Source organism: Chiloscyllium punctatum, chromosome 25 (genome assembly GCF_047496795.1).
Source record: "Chiloscyllium punctatum isolate Juve2018m chromosome 25, sChiPun1.3, whole genome shotgun sequence".
Lineage (NCBI taxonomy): Eukaryota > Metazoa > Chordata > Chondrichthyes > Orectolobiformes > Hemiscylliidae > Chiloscyllium > Chiloscyllium punctatum.
Window position 1 is genome coordinate 15,204,954 of NC_092763.1, and position 21,450 is coordinate 15,226,403.

Sequence of the window (21,450 nt, forward strand, 5' to 3'; positions counted from 1 at the left end):
GGAATTAAACTCCATTTGCCACGTCTCAGCCCATTGGCCATTCTGATCATGATCCTGTTATAATCTGAGGTAACCTTCTTTGCTGTCCACTACACCTCCAATTTTGGTGTCATCTGCAAACTTACTAACTGTACCTCTTAAACTCACATCCAAATCATTTATATAAATGATGAAAAGTAGTGGACCCAGCACCGATCCTTGTGGTCTCACTGCTCAAAATGACTTTCCAATGTTTGCTTAAAAAAGAAACAAGTCAGCTTCACCGAACTGAAAACTATTGTTCTTCCACTTTTGTATCCGAATTCAGAAATAATAATACATACTGCAAACGCGTGTGTGTGTGTGAACAAGTGTCGTGAGTCATTCCCTTTAGTCTTGAATGCTTAATTAATCTTACTTTGTTTTGACTGTATGGAATTTACTGTGCTTGTTTTCAATTTGGACTTCACAAACAAGGTTCTGTAAAACACACCATGGCCTATTATTTTTAAAAAAAAGGAAAAGAAAATTTAAAAACCACCTCTATTATTGGCAGAAATAAAAATATTTCTATTCACTTCTTCTTCCTGTCACTGATAGAAATAGAGATCTCATGTCCAGATCCAAGAGACAAGTTAAACATTTGATCAAAGGGCACATAAAAACTGACCAGAGGCCAAATTTGTAAAAGAGCCTGAAATGGTTACTGAAAGAAACTCATTGGAAACCAGAGAGGGAAAATATAGTGGCTGAAACTATTTCCAAGGCAAATAAATACAATTGCTACAAATTCCCATAATTCTATCTTGAGAGCAACGTACACAAATGAATTTCAAAGCTGATTGCCGGGAAGGAAGAGCGAACGAGCAAGATCTGGGCTTCTCTAAGCTTAGGACCTTCGAGATATGTCACTGGGAGAACACAACTTAAATCATTCACTGAGCTAAAAAGACCCATAAACTCCAGATAACTTTTTGAGCAGTTGGACCTTAATCCATATCTGGAAAAGATAGAGTCAGAACTAAGAAATGTAATTTGGAATTTCTCTCTTTTCCTTTCTGTTCTTCCTTGGAGTAATGTATTGTTAACCAGGGTTTTCAATACTGCAACAAAACCTGCTTTGTTTTCACCCTGAAGAATTTGCTGTGAGTCTTTTTTAAATTGGACTTGGCTGACATGGTTTGGGGAAACATAGCACTGCCAATATGTTTTGTTTAAAAGTAATTAGTAAATAAGAGTAGCAATGTTTTAAAAAGAATTCTGTTATGGAGAGGAGAACAGTAAATATAATTAGAATTCTCTTCCTTCTGTCTGAAAAACAATGGACCTCTGAGGAAGTGCTGGAGGCTGGTACAATTGCAACATTGAAAAGGCATCTGGATGGGTATATGAATAGGAAGGGTTTAAAAGGATATGGGTCGGGTGCTGGTAAGTGGAGTAGATTGGGTTGGGATATCTGGTCGGTATGGACAAGTTGGACTGATTGCTGTACATCTCTGTGTCTCTATCTAAACCCATGACCTATGCTCCCTTGAAGGAAAAGTTCAGCACGTGTGGGAGCACAACCATCTTTTAAGTTTCCGTGTGAGTGGTAGGAAGTGTAGGATCAATATTTGGAGGGTGTATGAGTTAAATGCGGGCGTCCATTTTCAATAGTTACTCAGGATTTAGACCATGTATTTAATGATGTAATTGCTCCTGAGTAACTATTTACTTTATCAGAACCCTCCAAATGCTCCAATTTATATGGAGACTTCCACAGGGTTGCGCAGGCATAGAGGAATTGCCGAGCAGGAAGTTCAATTTCCTGGACAATTCCTTCGGAGTCTGCTGTAATGGGAATTCTGCAGGGATTTCATGCACAATTCCCATCAACTCTGATATAATGACCGTCTAGCCAGCAGAAAATCCTGGTCATTGTCTTTAAATTCCAGGTGCACACAGATTCTATCAGTGCTGTCCAAACGATAATACATTGTGTGATTTTTCTTTTGGTGGAGCAAATTGTTATAGTTTGGAATACATTCCCTCTGGGCGTGATCAAAGCATATTTAGCGGTAATTTTTCAAAAGGGAATTGGATATTTACTTGAAAAGGAAGACAAAACTCAGGGGGTTCTGAGGAAATGCCGACGAGTAGGCTCCATCACAGCATATCTTTAAAGGTGTAATATGAATCTGAGCTGCTTGATTCTGCCAGGCTTCCGTACAATAAAAAATATTCAACTCATTCTCAAGCTTTGGATCAAATAAAGTGACATTATGCACAGCAAATAACAGTTGACTAACAAACATTTACATTGAAGTTGGTCTTTTTTTAAAAATTCATTCGTGGGATGTGGATGTTCCAGGCTAAGCCAGAATTTATTGCCCATCTGTAATTGCCCAGAGAGCAGTTAAAAGTCGACCACATTGCTGTGGGTCTGGAGCCATAATTAGGCCAGACCAGATAAGGATGGCAGATTTCCTTCCCTGAAGTGTATTAGTAAACCAGATAGGTTTTTCCCAATAATCAACAATGGTCATCATTAGACTTAATTCCAGGTAGTTATTGAATTCAAATTCCACCATCATGCCTTGCAGGATTCAAACCCGGGTCTCCAGACATTACCAGGGCCTCTGATTCCTGATAAAGAGCTTATGCTCAAAACGCCAACTCTTCTGCTCCTAGGATGCTGCCTGACCAGCTGTGCTTTTCCAGCTCCACATTCTTCGTCTCTGAATTAATAGTCCAATGATAATACCACTAGGCCATTACCTCTTAAGACCATAAGACATAGGAATGGCAGTAAGGCCATTCGGCCCATCGAGTCCACTCTGCCATTCAATCATGGCTGCTGGGCACTTCAACTCCACTTACCCGCATTCTCCCCGTAGCCCTTAATTCCCCGAGTCAACAAGAATCTATCAATCTCTGCCTTGAAGACATTTAGCATCCCGGCCTCCACTGCACTCTGTGGCAATGAATTCCACAGGCCCACCACTCTCTGGCTGAAGAAATGTCTCCACATTTCTGTTCTGAATTTACCCCCTGTAATTCTAAGGCTGTGTCCACAGGTCCTAGTCTCCTCACCTAACGGAAACAATTTCCGAGCATCCACCCTTTCCAAGCCATGTATTATCTTGTATGTCTCTATTAAGTCTCCCCTCAATCTTCTAAACTCCAATGAATACAATCCCAGGATCCTCAGCCGTTCCTCATATGTTAGACCTACCATCCCAGGGATCATCTGTGTGAATCTCCGCTGGACACGTTCCACTGCCAGTATGTCCTTCCTGAGGTGTGGGGACCAAAACTGGACACAGTACTCCAAATGGGGCCTAACCAGAGCTTTATAAAGTCTCAGTAGCACAATGGTGTTTTTATATTCCAACCCTCTTGAGATAAGTGAAAACATTGCATTCGCTTTCTTAATCACAGACTCAACCTGCATGATGACCTTTAGAGAATCCTCAACTAGCACTCCCAGATCCTTTTGTACTTTGGCTTTATGAATTTTCTCACCGTTTAGAAAGTAGTCTGTGCTTTTATTCTTTTTGCCAAAGTGCAAGACCTCGCATTTGTTCACGTTGAATTCCATCAGCCATTTCCTGGACCACTCTCCCAAACTGTCTGGATCCTTCTGCAGCCTCCCCACTTCCTTAGTATTACCTGCCTGTCCACCTAACTTTGTATCATCTGCAAACTTCGCTAGAATGCCCCCAGTCCCTTCATCCAGATCATTAATATATAATGTGAACAGCTGTGGTCCCAACACTGAACCCTGCGGGACACCGCTCGTCACCGGCTGCCATTCTGAAAAAGAACCTTTTATCCCAACTCTCTGCCTTCTGTCAGACAGCCAATCCTCAATCCATCCCAGTAGCTCACCTCGAACACCATGGGCCCTCACCTTGCTCAGCAGCCTCCCGTGTGGCACCTTATCAAAGGCCTTTTGGAAGTCTAGATAGACCACATCCACTGGGTTTCCCTGGTCTAACCTACTTGTCACCTCTTCAAAGAATACCAACAGGTTTGTCAGGCATGACCTCCCCTTAGTAAATCCATGTTGACTTGTTCTAATCAGACTCTGCTCTTCTAAGAATTTAGAAACCTCATCCTTAATGATGGATTCTAGAATTTTACCAACAACTGAGGTTCGGCTAATTGGCCTATAATTTTCCATCTTTTGTCTTGATCCTTTCTTGAACAATGGGGTTACAACCACGATCTTCCAATCATCCGGGACTTTCCGTTACTCCAGTGACTGTTGAAAGATCTCAACCAATGCCTCCGCTATTTCCTCAGCCACCTCTCTCAGAACTCTAGGATGTATCCCATCGGGGCCAGGAGATTTATCAATTTTAAGACTTTTTAGCTTTTCTAGCACTATCTCTTTTGTAATGACAACCATACTCAACTCAGCCTCCTGACTCCCTTTAATTGTTGGGATATTACTCCTGTCTTCCACTGTGAAAACTGACGCAAAGTACTTGTTAAGTTCTCTTGCTTCAAGTTTAAGGTAAATTAGGGTTACACAAACACATAGAGTATAGAGTGTGAACCACTAGTGCTGGTGCGGGAGGATCAATTTCTGCTATGTGTCTTAAACCTTACCACTGACAACATAGGCTGTATTGCCTGCTTGATCCCATGGGCTAGCTTATAAGGCAAGTATAATCTCAAACATGTATCACTGAGCTGAAAAAAAATGATGCCAGTTCCTTAATTATAGCCCAAACATGTTTATATCTGAATATTGTTTTTGTTTTGGGGGGTGCACGGGGCGGTTGAGGAGACACTTGTCTGCTAGATTTAGGCCAAACCTGCATTTCCTCACAGAAAAATGAAGTTGTCTTATACATTAGGTCCACTTACACCCTCCGAGCCCTACAGTACGTTGAAATGTCAGCGACAGCCCCTTTTACACGCACACCAGTTTTGAATGTGTTAAAATAATTGGGTGTATTGTAAAGCACACAGGCCTTATCACATGCTTCATCATGGGATGGTTTATTTTAATATAAGTCATCAACAGGATGAGGTTCTTGAAACGTTCACTCTGTTTCTCTTTCCATGAATGTTGCCTGATCTGCTCAGTTTCTTCAGCATTCTGTGTTTGGTTCACATTGCAATATTTTATCTTTATATGGGCATCACGGGTGGGACCAGTTACTGCACATCTCTAACAGCCAAGAGAAGGTTAATTGACATTGCTGTGGATCTGGATTCATATGTAGGCCAAAGAAGGTTAGGATGGCAGATTTTCTATCCTGAGGGACATTTATAAACCAGTTTGTATTTTAAAAAAAATGATAATTAACATCAGTTACATGGTTGACATTTTTCTTCCAGATTCTCTTTTGCTGAATGCAAATTTCAGCAGCTATCCTCGTGGATTCAATACAATCTTCCCACAACATAACCCTGGGCTTGCTCGTCTAATTGCTTGACCATTGTATAGCTGCCTCCCTTATCTTCACCACTATCCCCTCCCTTCACCAATCCTTCTATAGCTTCATCACCATCATCTCTCCTATCATCACCAACAACTCCCTGATTCATCAGCACCTCCCCTATCTTCAGCAATACTGTGAACATACACAATCAGCATCAGTACTACTTCCACTAAACCAACTTAAAGTGACAGAACAGAGTAAACGGTGTAAGCAGTTGCCAGTTCAGTTGTGTTCTAAGGAAGAATCTCAAATTGAGCAAAATGTCAACTTATACAGGATCAGAGTTCACTCAACTTCCAATGGCTGAATGCATCTGAATGCAGGTTGAAAGCGAGTTTCTCATTTACTGAGGCCAGAGTTTGGATGTGATCGGGGTGTATATGTTAGTTATCTAGCATGGGACATTTGTTGGTAGCTTGTCCCTGGTGCCACTGTACTGGCCCAGACCAATTAATTCCACTCCCGTTGTTGCACTTGACTGCCTCCAGCTGACTTTTCCAGGGTATTTCTTCCTCAAAGTGCTATATCTGTGAAACAGTGAAATCCTGCCCTGTGCAGTAGGTTAATTAGGCAAAAGGCTACATTTAGAAAGGTTTAGACCTTAAAGGACATAAACATGGGCATGGACAAGGAGCAGGTGATTAGAAAATGGGGTTGGAATAGTTTGGTGCTTGTTTTATATCCAGATAGACGCGATGGGTTGAAGGGTGTTTTCCTGTGCCGTAGGCACCCTTGCATTGTCAATGGTTTAGTGAAAGCAAAGTCCTGAACCTTTAAGCAAGTCAGGCTGCATCTGTGGAAAAAGAAAAAGTTAATGCCAGGCCTTTGACCAGAAATGGAAAAAAGTTTGAGATACAATGATTTTTGTTAAGCAAGCACAGAGGCATTGGTGAGGTGTGGGATTAACAGGAGAGTGAAAGTGAAAATCTGTGATGGTGGAAGACGGGAGTGATTAAAATACAAAAAGCATGGTGGTAGAGGGCAAAAATACATTGAAGTTTGAATACTTTTTAAGTTTACATATCAAAAGGGCAGCACGGTGGCTTGGTGGTTAGCACTGCTGCCTCACAGCACCAGGGACCCGGGTTCAATTCCCGCCTCGGGCAACTATCTGTGTGGAGTTTGCACATTCTCCCTGTGTCTGCGTGGGTTTCCTCAGGGTGCTCCGGTTTCCTCCCAAAGTCCAAAGATGTGCAGATCAGGTGAATTGGCCATGCTAAATTGCCCATAGTGTTAGGTGCATTAGTCAGAGGGGAATGGGTCTGGGTGGGTTGCGCTTCGGAGGGTCGGTGTGGACTTGTTGGGCTGAAGGGCCTGTTTCCCCACTGTAAGTAATCTAATCTAAAAGGCTCTATGCTCCCCAGCATAGTTCACAAGTTGACCTATGTGCTGATGTGTTTCCCCCCTGACTTGATAGAAATACCAATGGCATTGAAGTGTCACTTTATGTAAGTGTTGGGTCACACCCTGGGGAGAATGGTGTCCATCGGAAATGGGTCTGGTAAGTTTAAAATTGTGCTCCCACTCTGAGCCATCCAATATGGGCTTGTTTGGTGTTGGAAGATGAAAATCGAGCAGTGAAGATGGGAAGAGAAGGACTGAAGAAGGACTACATGAAGGCACGGTGAGGGTGAGAAACTGGATGCGTTCCATTATTCCCTCATATATCTGCCCCAAGATGGTAGGGCTCCTGAGCTGGGGCTTGTCTGCTCTGACTGCTTTGCCTTTTCTCACTTTTTGCTAAACATTTTTGTTTTTAACCTTACATTCTGGAGTGAGCTGAGTTGTGGGGGCAGCAGCGATGGAAGTGGCTGAGGTCCCCCAACCTGTCTTTGGTGCAGTGCCGCTGTGAGGGGGCTCCTTCGAGGTCCGGAGCAGGTGAAAGCGGCTTGGGGGGCATGGTGTTGTACTGGATCAGGATTTTCCGCCGAGCCGGGACGGACGCGAGCAGTCGACGTCAAGGTGGCATCATGGAGGAGCGCGAAGGAAGACCAATTTGCACGGGAGGGACAATCAAGCTCAGTGTTGGGAAGATTGAATCATCATGGAGAGTGTGAGTCCTTGTGAGGAAGCCCAGTCTGCAGGCCCAGTTCTAAAGAAGGACCGTAATCTTTATTTTTTTCTACTTTATATAAGAGCGACTGTAATGTTTAACTTTTAACCTACTTGTGCATAAGATGGCACCAGGAATGTGACTTTGTATACTTTTCACTGTACTCCTGTATTCCTGTACTTGAGTACATGTGACAATACACTTAATTCTAATTCTAAACCTAATTGTAATTCTCCTAAGAATTACACTGTTTGAGTAGCTAGAAGTATCCTAAACTCAGGACCATCTCAATAACTTTCCCCCGATCAGATATAAATGCAGTTAACGTTTCCCTCTGATTCAGTATTCTGTATCCCATTTGTGTACGATTTTGTATAAACTTCATTTGAAATGCATCAGCTTGATTCAGTTAGTCATCTTCCTACCTCTGAGTCAGAAAAGGTTATGGTTTCCAGCCCTGCTTTAAGATATTGACAGCTCATCTGAGCATTGACCATCCTGCATGCTGCACTGTGTACAAGGTGCTATTTCTAAGGCAGGATATTAAACTTAAGCTCACGCGACTTGTTCAGGTGGATGCAAGAGAACCCTTTTGTATTACGCAGAGAACACAGAATCTTCCCACTGTACAGACTGACATCCATCTTTCACTCAAAAACACTCAAAAAATGAAGGCAAAAGCATAATTAAATTACTGAGAGAAGGACCTTACAATGTTGTAAGTGTTAGTGTTTGCGGTATAATGATAGAGAGAAGAGGAATTGGATATGAAGAATCTCTGAGCATGTGAAAACCATTTTATAAATACAAATTTGTCCTTCTTATTCTATTATATCAACTGGATTTATTACATCCATTTCTGCAACGAATTCCTAATGGCATACTTTGCGGATTTAGTAAAAGCCAAATTCAAATAAGGAGCATAGTTCACTATTGCATGTGCAGCTTAAAACTTTAAAACCTCATCACCTTTTATCTTTTTTACGCTGGTAGTTTGCCAAAGCCTATTTTTAGCAGTTGAACACAACAAAGTGCCTCTGGTTCTGTTCGTTTCAGTTCCTTTCTCATTCACATTTTCATTTATATTGCAAAGGGTCTCAAAATACTGTACTTGGTGCATCGTCGTAGAAATACAGTCAGTGTAACTGAACAGAGCCTGAAACTTGCGGCTTGTTCAAAATTAATTCATTTGAACAAAAGGTTTGGGTGTGAGGGGACATGCTAGTCTTATGTCAAAAATTAGCAAGAAATCATAGGAATGCCTGGAACATGCACATGAAGATGCTGGGCAGTGATTCAGTGCAAACCAAGCCTCAGAGCTAGGGATCTGGCAAATTCATGATGTAAAGCATTATATTCTCCGAAGGGTATTGAGGCGAACTGAAGAGAGTGAGCATCTGGGCAGGCACCCACCGTATAGCTGGTGTTCCTTGTTCACATTTGTTATTTTACAAATTGCTTATCCATTCATTAGGAGCCTTGAGTGATTCATTTAAAAGCCACTGGTTAGACCATTGTAAGTTCAGAGAAACTGAATGGAGAACATTGCACTAATTTTATGTTGAATTTACCAGCTGGACAGTCAAGCGAACATATGAATGCATAAATTAGGAGTAGAAATATCCCATTTAGCCCCTTCCATGCTCTACTATTCAAGGGGGTGGCACACTGGCTCAGTGGTTAGCACTGCAGCCTCACAGCACCAGGGACATGGAATTGATCCCAGCCTCGGGTGACTGTGCAAACTCCGCACAGACATTCTTCCTGTGTCTGTGTGGGTTTTCTCTGGGTGCTCTGGTTTCCTCCCACAGACCCAAAGATGTGCAGGTTAGGTGAATTGGCCATGCTAAATTGTTCAGGGCTACGTAGATTATGTGTATTAATCAGGGGTGAATGCTGGGTAATAGGGTAGGGAGAATGGGTTTGGGTGGGATATTCTTCGGAGGGTCATTGTGGACTGTTGGGTCAAAGGGCGTGTTTCCACACTGTAGGGATTCTATATTCTGATTGTGGCCTTCATGCTGTTGTTTATCTTGTTAGTCAAAAATCTATCGATCTTTGTCTTACAAGTAGTCTGTGAACCAGGTTCCAAAGACTCAATTTAAATGAGAAACATGTTATTTTTAAACTCTGTTCCCTAGTTTTAGTCTGTCCTCTGAGGGGAAGAATTCTTTTCTGCCACATTTCCTCAGGATCTTATGTCTCTTTAATAAATTAGTTTTCTATTCTTCTAGACTCCTGGAGTGCCGAAATCCAAGAAGGTGGCTCACTATCAGCTCTTTGAGGGGACTTATTGATGGGCAATAAAGCAGGCAGCATTCTGATTTCATTAATAAATTAAATTTAAAATTCAAAACATAGAACTTGGAACAGCGCAGAACAGGCCCTTCGGCCCTCAATGTTGCGCCGACCTGTGAACTCATCTAAGCCCATCCCCCGACACTATCCCATTATCATTCATATGCTTATCCAAGGACTGTTTAAATGTCACTAATGTGGCTGAGTTAACTACATTGGCAGCAGGGCATTTCACGCCCTTACCACTCTCTGAGTAAAGAACCTGCCTCTGACATCTGTCTTAAATCTAAAGCCCCTCAATTTGTAGCTATGCCCCCTCGTATAATCTGACGTCATCATCCTGAGAAAAAGACTTTCACTGCCTACCCTATCTAATCCTCTGACCATCTTGTATGTCTATATTAAATCCCCTCTTAGCCTTCTTCTCTCCAATGAGAACAGACCCAAGTCTCTCAGCCTTTCCTTATAAGACCTTCCCTCCAGACCAGGCAACATCCTGGTAAATCTCCTCTGCACCTTTTCTAATGCTTCCACATCCTTCCTGTAATGGGACGATCAGAACTGTACACAATATTCCAAGTGAGGCCGCACTAGCGTTTTGTATAGTTGCAGCATGACATCACGGCTCTGGAACTCAATCCCTCTACCACTAAAATCTAACACACAGTATGCCTTCTTAACAGCACTATCAACCTGAGTGGCAACTTTCAGGGATCTATGTACTTGGACACCAAGATCCCTCTGCACATCCACACTACCAAGAATCTTTCCATTGACCCAGTATTCTGCCTTTCTGTTATTCTTCCCAAAGTGAATCACCTCACATTTATCTGCATTGAACTCCATTTGCCACCTCTCGGCGCAATTCTGCAGTTTATCCAAGTCTCCCTTTAACTTGCAACATTCTTCCACACTGTCCACCACTCCACTGACTTTAGTGTCATCTGCAAACTTACTAAGCCATCCATCTATGCCTGCATCCAAGTTACTTATAAAAATGACAAACAGCAATGGTCCCAAAACAAATCCTTGTGGCATACCACTAGTAACCGGACTCCAGGCTAAATACTTGCCATCAGCCACCACTCACTACCTTCTTACAGTAAGCCAGTTTCTAATCCAAACCGCTAAATCACCCTCAATCCCATGCCTCTGCATTTTCTCCAGTAGCCTTCCATGTGGAACCTTATCAAAGGCTTTACTGAAGTCCATGTACATCACATCAACTGCCCTAACCTCATCCACTTGCTTGGTCACCTTCTCAAAAAACTCAATGAGGTTTGTGAGACATGACCTGCCCTTGATGAAACCATGTTGACTATCTCCAGTCAAATTGTTGCTTGCTAGATGAGTATAAATCTTAGCTCTTCTAATCCTTTCCAAAACTTTTCCAACAACAGATGTAAAGCTCACTGGTCCATAATTACCTGGATCATCTCTACTGCCCTTCTTGAACAATGGCACAACATTTGCAATCCTCCAGTCCTCTGGTATAAACCTGTAGACAATGACGACTCAAAGATCAAAGCCAAAGGCTCCAACACCTCCTCCCTAGCTTCCCAGAGAATCCTCGGATAAATCCCACCTGGTCCAGGGGACCTATCTACTTTTACACCTTCTAGAATTGACAACATTTTCTCCTTACTAACCTCAATTGTTTCTAGCCTAATAGCCCGAATCTCAATCTTCTGCTGCGCAATATTCTCCTTTTGCTGAGTGAAAATAGATGAGAAATATTTGTTTAGCACCTCTCCAAAATCCACAGGGTCCACACACAACTTCCGACTTCTGCCTTTGACAGGCCGTATTCCTACCCAAGTCATCCTTTTATTCCTCAGATACCAATAGGAGGATTTAGGGTTCTCCTTTAGTCTACCTGCTAAAGATTGCCCATGTCCCTCCTTGCTCTTCTTAACTCTCTTTTTAAATCCTTCCTAGTTAATCTGTAACTTTCCATCGCCTGATCTGAACCATCTCATCTCAACATGATATAAGCCTCCCTCTTCTGCTTAACAAGAGATGCAATTACTTTAGTAAACCTCAGTTCCCTTACCTTATCACTTCCTCCCTGCCTGACAGGGACATTTCTATCAAGGGCATGCAGTATCTGTTCCTTAAACCAGCTCCACATTTTGATTGTCCTCATCCCCTGCATTTTGCTACCCCATTCTATGCCTCCTAAGTCTTGCCTAATCGCATTATAGTTGCCCTTCCCCCATCTATAACTCTTGCCCTGTGGCATGTACCTATCCCTTTCCATCTCCAAACTAAACGTAACTAGATTATGGTCACTTTCTCCAAAGTGCTCACCTACAACTAAATCAAACACCCAGCCTGGTTCATTACCAAGTACCAGATCCAGTGTGACCTCCCCTCTTGTCAGCCATTCGACATACTTTGTCAGGAAACCCTCCTGTACACATTGGACAAAAACTAACCCATCTGACATATTAGAGTTGTAGCATTTCCAGTCCATGTTGAGGAAGTTAAAGTCCCCCATAATGACCACCGTGTTCCTATCACTCCTACCCAGAATCATTTTGCCAATCCTCTCCTCCACCTCCCTGGAACTCTGCGGAGGCCTATAAAAAACAAACTCCCAGCAGTGTGACCTCTCTACCACTTCAGTAGACATGTCTTTGTCAAGAGTTTTTTTCAGCCACTGTTACACTGTCCTTGACTAACAAAGCCACACGTCCCCCTCTTTTACCACCTTCCCTGATCTTAATGAAAGATCTAAACCCTGGAACCTACAAAAACCATACCTGACCTTGCTCTATCCATGTCTCCAAAATGGCCACAACATCGAAGTCCCGGGTACCTATCCATGCTGCATGCTCACCTACCTTATTTCTGATACTTCTGGTGTTGAAGTAAACACACTTCAAACTAGCTTGATGTCTGCCAGCACATTCCTGTGACTGTGAAATTTGCCCATGTCCTCCCTACTCACATCCTCCTGTGCACTGGAACTACACCACAGGTTCCCATTCCCCTGCTGAGTTAGTTCAAACCCACTCGAAGAGCACTCACAAATTTCCCACCCAGGATATTAGTACCCCCCCGGTTCAGGTGAAGACTGTCCTATTTGAAGAGGTCCCACCTTCCCCAGAATGAGCCCCCGTTATCCATGTACCTGAAACCCTCCCTCCTGCACCATCCCTGCAGCCATGTGTTCAGCTGGTATCTCTCCCTGTGGCACGTGTAACAACTCTGTTTGTTCTAGCTCTCAGCTTCCACCCTAAGCTCCCTGAAATCCTGCCTTACATCTCCATCCCTCTTTCTACCTATGTCATTGGTACTTATGTGGACCACGACTTGGGGTTGGTCACCCTTTCCCTTCAGGACTCCAAAGACATGATCCAAGACGTCACAGATCCTGGCACCTGGGAGGCACCACCAACAGTGAGTCTCTCTCATTCCCAACAAACCTTCTATCTGACCCTCTCACTGTTGAGTCCCCAGTGACTAACCTTCTCTCCTCCTTTCCCTCCTTCCCCTCTGTGCAACAGGGACAGAGTCTGTGCCAGAAATCTGCACCCCAGTGCATGCCCTGGTTACCCCCCTACAGAACCAAAATGGTATACTTGTTTTTCAAGGGAACAACCACAGGGGATCTCTGCCTGACTGTGTGTTTTTTTCCCTTCCAACAGTTACTCAGCTTTCTTCATGACTAGGAGTCACTACTTCCCTTAACTCTTATCTATCACAGACACTGCCTCCCGAAAGACCCGAAGTTCATCCAGCTCCCACTCCAGTTCCCTAACGTGATCTTGGAGGAGCGAGGGTTGGGTGCACTTCCTGCAGATGTACTTGGAAGGGACACTAATGGTGTCCCTCACCTCAAAACCATACAGGAGGAACATTCCTTTCCCTACACTGCCATTCCTTATCAGAAAGTAAAAAAGAAGAGATGCTTCCCTGTTGTGTCCCTGGTGTTTAAGGTTAGAGGAGGTGGATAGGTGGGACTACAAGGGTGGAGTCTTGGGTTTAGAGACTAATATATAGCTGAGGGGAAAAAAAAAGTCCCTCCTTTCCCAGAAACCTCTGCTCTCCGATGTCAGATGTAAAGATTTAAATTAGTGACTCAGCTTTCCTGGCAGGCCCCTGGTCCGAGCTCCCAATCTTCCTGCTGCTGAAAACAGAAATGGAGGACTTTGACGCTCGAGGTAAGGCTTTAAAGATTTAAATTAGTGACTCACCTTTTCTGGCAGGCCCCTAGTGCTAGCTCCCAATCTTCCTGCTGCTGAAAACAGAATATAGGAATTAGGTCAAGGGTCAGTATATTCAACCAGTGTTTGATTTAGGTGAGGCACTGGACATTTTGAAACTCGCTGCCGATATCTGGATGAGACTGTAGATAACTGTCTCTGGAAATTGTTGCCCCTTTGACAAGTATTCTCACTTTGTTCCTCCAAAACACTGGAGTGACAGGATTCATGACGTCCGGGGTCTCTGAAAAGTTGGTCGCATCTTCAGAAGATTTTTTTTCCCAAACAAAAGAGACACAAAAAAAGCAAAGAATGTTGGACATCTGAAATAAAAGTCAAAAATGTCCCATCTAATGTCTGAGGGAGAAAATTAAGAATCCATGTGTAATTCTTTTATAAAACTGACTAGCACAATGAAGAGAACCTGCCTCTTTAAGCAAGGTATAATTTGTCCCATGGAAAGGGACAATGGTAATGGGTTACTTATACTAAGATATAACTGTTTTTACTGCATCATGCTCACGTGATAAGACTGCCAACATTAATTGGCCCCACTTCAAGAATTTCTTCATGTGATTTCCCACCTTCAACTGTTCAGCCAAACTTATTTTTTTCCTTAACGTTGCTCAATATTTTTATAGCTATTAAACAAACATGTTGAAAGCAAGTGAAAACTGACCAATAATGTGTCTCCCTGGTTACTCTGGAGATTAATCTTCAAATCCAGGAGATGATGGGACACTACTGGACAATTGACAACCATACCCAGTGATAAAATAAGAACAATTTGCTCCCAGAGCTGAACAGGCAGCTAAAACACACTGTTCATTTTGCACTTGTCTGTATCAAAGGGAGATTAGGATAGTATTGATCAATAATATACTCACTCAGACCATTGTGAAATGTTGTGAATCAACTGTTGCATAAAAATTCAGCCTCTTTGGAGGAGACTGCGTCACTATCTTTTTTTGTATCATCGGCTGCAGTCAACATGAATTAAGTACCTATACTTGATATGAAACTTTAATAAGCTACTTTCTGACTTCATACAATGCTGTGATTATTATAAGGCAAATGTATAGGTTTGAAATTGATACAATTTTCATCCAAATTACATTAAATGAATTTGTACCAAAGATTTTGTTTTCCCTTGGCCTCTGATCTGTAATTGCAGTCACAGTGTGCCTTTATATGACTTACCAACTTTAAGGGTATTTAAATGGTCATTGGATAAACATATAGATGATAGTAGAATAGTGTAGGTTTGTTGGGCTTCAGATTGGTTTCACAGATTGGTGCAACATCGAGGGCCGAAGGGCCAGTTTCTGATAACCCTCAAGATGTTGCTGATGGGGGACTCAGCGATCAAGATGATTCCTTCTTGTTGCCTGGCATTTGGTGGTGAGAAATCTATTTCTCACTTGTCAGCTTACCTGTCCCCAACTTACCACCCTTCCCCCACCCCACTCCCATTATTTGCAACTCCCCTTACACCCACCTCCAGTTCTGAAGAAGGTTTACAACTAAAACATTGACTTCTCCACCTCCTGATGCTGCCTGGCCTGCTGTGTTCTGCCAGCCTCCTGCTTGTCTACCTTGGATTCCGGCATCTGCTGTTTTCTTGTCTCTAACCGACACTGAGTATTATCCAGGTTTTGTTGCATGTGGAAATGGAGTATCCAAGGAGTCATAAATGGTGCTGAATACAATGTAGTCATTAGTGAACATCCCTACTTCTGACCTTGTGATGGGGCAAAGATCATGGTTTAAGCAGCTGAATATAGGTGGGCCTAGAGCAATGTCCTGGAACTGAGACGATTGGTCTCCAACAATAATAATCATCATCCTTTGTTCTAGATATAAGTTCCAGTCACTTTAAGTTTGTTAGGGTTCCTTGACACCAAACTTGGTCAAATGCTCCCTTGACCAGTCACTCTCACCTTTGGAATTCAGCTTTATCATCTATGATTGACCAAGTGGTCCTGACCAAATCTAAGTCATGAAGCAGTGAATAGGCTATCAGTGAGTGAGAGTCACTTGATTGCAACGCTAATTGACATTGTTTGATGACTCAGGATTGAGAGATGGGGCAATAATTGGCCAGGTTGGATTTGCCCTCCTTTCTGTGGGCAGGGCACACCTGTGCAACTTTCCACACTTGTAGGACAGATGCTAGTCTTGTGGTCCTTCTGGTAAAGCTTGGCTAGAGTCATGGTTAGTTCTGGTGGATAAGCCTTCTGTATTACCCCTGAGATGTTGTCAGGGCCTGCAGTGTTTGCAGTATCCAGTGCTCTTGCAATTAATTGAATTGGTTGAGGACTAGCATTTGTGACCATTGTTCCCTCAACACTGCGTGGCTATAAAGGCACCACAAGGTTACTCCGAAATTACATGCACAAAGGTGGGTGTGACCAGCATGTGACATCCCATTGGTGACACAGCTTGGTGATTCGAACACCCAGCGAGGATTAGAGGGAGTATTCCTGATGAAGCTGAATTGGATCATCTACTTCTAGCTGAAGATGGTTGGAAATGGTTCTGCCTTCTCTGTCAGACTGAAGTACTGGGAATCCGAGAGTTTTGAGGATAGGTTTTTGTTTTGGAGCCTCCTCCTCTTGTAAATCGTTTCATTGTCTCCCACAGTCTTGAATTTGACGGGACAGCAGAGCTTTAACCTGATCTGATGATTGTGGGATCACTTCGCATCACATGCTCTCAGTGCTTTGAATTTCACTTTTCTTCCCATTCACCATAAACTGATGGATTGAAGTAAAGGAAGAGACTATTATTGATTGCAGCTTCAGTCAAGCTTAGTGCTATGATGTAGAGGAACTGGTGTTGGACTAGAGTAGACAAAATTAAAAATCTCACAACATCAGGTAATAGTCCACCAGGTTTATTTGGCAGCAGTAGCTTTCAGAGCACTGCTCCTTCCTCAGGTAGCTTAGCGCTGTACGACTGTAATTAACCTTACTCTGTCCAAGGCCCCAATTCCAATGGAATATCAGCGATCCATCCTGACATGGAGAACCCCCTCAGGATACGGAAACCTTTGCCCTTCAGATTGGATGTGGTCTGTAATGCAACATTAGTCTCGTCAGAGTCAAAAAAGATTTTAAAAAAGCGTGTCACACACATTTACTCTGGTCAGGGGACCTTGTGTTTGAACTCAAGGTCTGTAACCATGAATCAAATTATCCATGAATCATATGTTTCAGTGCTCTGGTATCCAATGAATACACATCCAAAGAATCTTTATACATGTTAGGGATGGAAAGTGCATCATTGCTACCTAATTATGAATCTATTTGGAATTTGTTTTCGATGTACTGGAAAAATACTGTCCAAATATTTAACTGCCAGGAGCTGGTTCCAAGCCAAGGCGGAATTGACAGAATGAAGGTTTTCTCTGTCTGTAAAGGACTTATGTGTGAAGTGTGTTGGGCCTGCGTTTCAATCCATTTTCGAGACAGGCTTGAGTTTGCAGCCCAAACCTGGGACTAATTTACTCCTAATTGGCAGTCTCACTCAAGAGGGCCACAGGTGGGTAGTGTGGGAATTGGAGGGCTGCCAGATCTGTGCAGTGGGCCATGCTGCTCCTCTTTGAGGCAAGTTGCTGGCAGGCTGTATAGTGCTTTTACTGTGCTTCACCAACAGTGTTGACACTGACTTGGGAGCACTTGATGCTAATTTAGGTTGCTGAGAAAAAGCAAGTATCCATTTCCTCAATATCCACATCCCTCCTTTTGATGAGTGGAAAATCGCTCCCAAAGAAAAATCAAAATTTCAGTCAGTTATTGCAACTTCAGTACAGTCAGCCAGAAAAATGCTAATTTTGAAGATTTTTTGAATTAATTTATTGAGTGAGAAAAACACAGGGAGGCATTAAGTTCATTCCTTTTCAGTGGGTGGACCAGCTTATGACTCTGCAGTTGCATTTTTTAAATAAAGAAGTACTGCTGTGAAGAGTTAACAAAAAGTATGTGTTTTCAAAGCCATCTTCATCCTTTCTTGCTGTGCTCATACTGCATGCTTAATGGATTTTAAATGGCTTAACAGTGCTATCCCAGGAGATGTTGGTCCAGATGGTCTGTAAATGCAATAGGAAGTACCAGAACATCAAAGATTAAGAGATAGTCACGTCGACTCATATATTTAGTGGAATTTGATACTGGAAAATGAGTGATTATGCATTGGTACTCTGTAACTAGTCAGTAATAGCCTAAAATCTTCATTTATTTATTTGCAGAGCGGTTATCAAAATATTTGGATGTGACATAAAGGGACAAACAACTTGTTTTGGTGTTTTTAAGACCAAACTGAAAAATAATTATAGTGATTACAAAGTTTAAGAAATGTTATATTGATGGTTGAGTACAATAATAACATTGTACTCTGCTGAAGCTGTCATTTTGTCACTTCAGATGAAAACTTCCTGGTTGCTAACATTCAGATCGATGAATGCTGATTCCATGTATCTGACCCTGGTATAAGCACACTTCCGACTAACGAGCCAAATACTGGGTTTAAATCATGTTTTTAAGAAAACTTCGCCCTCTCTCCCCCTTCCTTTCCCCCCACCCATTGATTGAAGAGGGGGGGCTGATGTTACATGAATAAGATTGTTCATGGGAGAACTAAAATTAAAACTGGTATAAATAAAGATAGACTTATTCAAGTTTTGTGGTGAAAGTGAAGGAGGATGACAGGATTTTTCTTTGCATCTGGATAATGAACTTCATATATAATAAAAAGGAATCAATGTGACTCATATCCAGATGAATGGATATGCTGATATTTATGCCAAAAATGCTTGCTTCACTGGGACTTTGTTGCAGCAATATATTTTGTTTCAGGATGAGTGGGACTTGCAATAAAGTGAAACTGGGTTTGAGTTGGGTGTCATTAAGAGACTGCTGCAAACGTCATGTCTGCTGAGACAAGAATTTGCTTCCAAAGATAAATAGTATTTTGTCCACCCTTCCTGTTCTTATTCCCTACTGCTTATGTTTGAAATTGCTTAAAAAGATAAAAGGTCTATCTTTAGTCAATGGATATTGGTCTCGATGGATTTTGTTTTGATGAGTTAATTGCATGACTTTCTAATGGAGGGCTGAAATGAGGAACTACTCTACGGGGATTGGAAAGTGGACCATTCATTCTGCCTTGCTATCTGAGCTCAGGGCTAAAGTAGATGTACTTTGTTCAGTGTAATTTGAAAGAGACATGTCCACTGGGTTTATAAACTGAGTGTGTGTGGTGCTTGAGCAATTCCTAGCTGTCCCAAAAATTAATATTCCACTTCCTCAAATTACAACCCAATTATTTCTTAAATATTTCCACATGACCTGTTTCCCTTAAAAATACATTTGGTATGAATTATTTTGCTTTTGTTTTATTAGAATACAAATTCTTGCATTGTTTCATTCCATATCCATATCCATAAGTTTCAAATGGCAGTGTGATCATATTACTCAAGTCAGCTCCTGTATGCATATGGCCACTTAGAAACTTCCCTGAGTTTTCCCTGTAATTGTGACAGGAAATCAATCCACAATTCGATCTGTCCTTGACAACACTAGAAGCCAGGCTGCATGCATATCTTTGAGTACAAAGTTAAAAAACAGTCAGCCTCACTGCAATCATTTTGCAAGTTTGGCTCCAGTTTGATATTAGTCTGGAACACAACATGCGGTGTTGCAAATTGCATTTTTAAAACGGTTGCTAAAGGAAAAAAAAGACTGACGATTAGGAGAAAATGATCGACTGTCTTACCAGACGTTCAATTATTATAAATGTTTACAGTGTAAACTGAAAAATAATGTTGGTAGAAGAAAATGATCAGAAATGTCACATCATAGTTTTGGTTTTCAGATGGCTTCAAGAATGTTTTGTGTACCACATTTTGAAAATAGTTGATAACAGGAAAACATGTAATCCTGAAGACAGATTTAACAAGGTATTTTAACTTTAATATAAACAGATTATCTCCGGTGGAAGAGAAAGAATCTCTTTACATCAGATACTGGATCAGCAAATGTTTCTGTGCTAAAATGGGGTAACAGTAACACTCATTTATTTTGCCTTCCTGTTTTGCTTCATCACTTTCAAGGACACATCTGTTCATGGTTTTATTTGGTGGGCATTGCCTAGGGCAGAGGAGGACTTGAGGACATGATGTATGTGAGGCTGCCAGTAATTGGTGATGGAGTGAGTGGTGTTCCTGGGAAACAAAACCAAAAGGGAAGGGAAAACCCAACAATTACTCAGCTAAAATAATTTGTTTTGTGGAAGATGGAATAGTATTACTGGGAGAAATGGGGATGCTGCAGGAGGGATGGAGAGACTGGGATGGGGATAGATTCAAGGGGAAAGCTTTGAAGGGAGTCTATCACAAGAGAGTGGTAGATGAAGTAATGGAATTGGTAAACGGTGCATGATACAGCGACAACTCTTTGCAATTAGCTTATTATTCCAAAGCTGTTCCTTGTGCTAAAGTTGGAGTTTCACCACATTTAAATGAAGAGCAGAAACCAGTCAGCTGAATTAAAAGAATATGTCAGCATTCATTCTGTAAGTGAAGAAGATGATGATAATCTGCAGTGTTCAGAGTTTTTATAAAATTTAACTAAACAGCAGGCCATCACACAAACCTGTCATGAAATCTGGAAGCTGAACAAGGTCATGGGGGTATCAGGAAATGGGATGTATTCCACTACTGGAACCCTCTCCATCTCAGGATTGCTGGCAAGTGGGATATTTCTATAAACCCAGACTAAAGTGGCCCGACGGCAGGTGCTTTATCCAGAAAGAGCAGTTTAACAGCTACTTGAGTCCCAAGAAGCCTCAGCACAGTGCTTTCAGAATAGTCAACAGCTCACCTATATATGGTTGAACTTTCAAACCTCTCTTTAAACTCCTCACCCCACCTTTCTCCCTCATACCCACACCCCTTCCACCACTGTCCACGTAATTAAGAATATTCACAAGCCCCATTACAGCAGTTGAAAGCCATTGAATATCCCATAAAACTCTGTACGCAAGCAAACATCAGAACTGCTGTCTCAACAGATGATTACACTGAATATGTAAAAGCAGTGGGAAAGGTGCAACATTTATACTTGGCTATCGTACAAGGCTGCCCTTTGAAAAGTGTGAAATGTCATCTGTTTTTCTTTAGGTCAACTGAAGACTATTCCACTTTGCAATGTTGATCCTTTCTTTGACAATGTTGCCAGGAATGGGAAGGTAGTGGCTCAGTGTTAATGTCGCTGGGCCAGCAAGCCAGAACCCCACGCTAATGTGCTGAGGACATGGGTTCACATTGCACCATGGCAGATAATGAAATTTGGATTTTTTTTTTTAAAAAAAGGAATTAAAAGCCAGCCTAATGGTTACCCTGAAGCCGCGACCCTTTAGGGAAGGGCACCTATTGTCCATACCTTGTCTGGCTTACACGTGCGCTTGAGTT

General features: G+C 42.1%; 1 protein-coding gene across 4 annotated transcripts in view; it reads left to right on the plus strand.

Moving 5' to 3' along the window:
- LOC140495711 (lysophosphatidic acid receptor 4-like) overlaps window positions 1–21,450 on the plus strand; it is a 58,225-nt gene that overhangs the window by 30,513 nt on the left and 6,262 nt on the right. Inside the window, exon 2 of one of the 4 annotated variants that reach the window (XM_072594722.1) lies at window positions 13,872–13,937. The exons of the other annotated variants lie outside the window; for them this stretch is intronic. The gene's annotated coding sequence lies outside the window, so the exon portion shown is untranslated. The remainder of the gene's footprint in view (window positions 1–13,871; window positions 13,938–21,450) is intronic. 4 annotated transcript variants of the gene reach the window in all.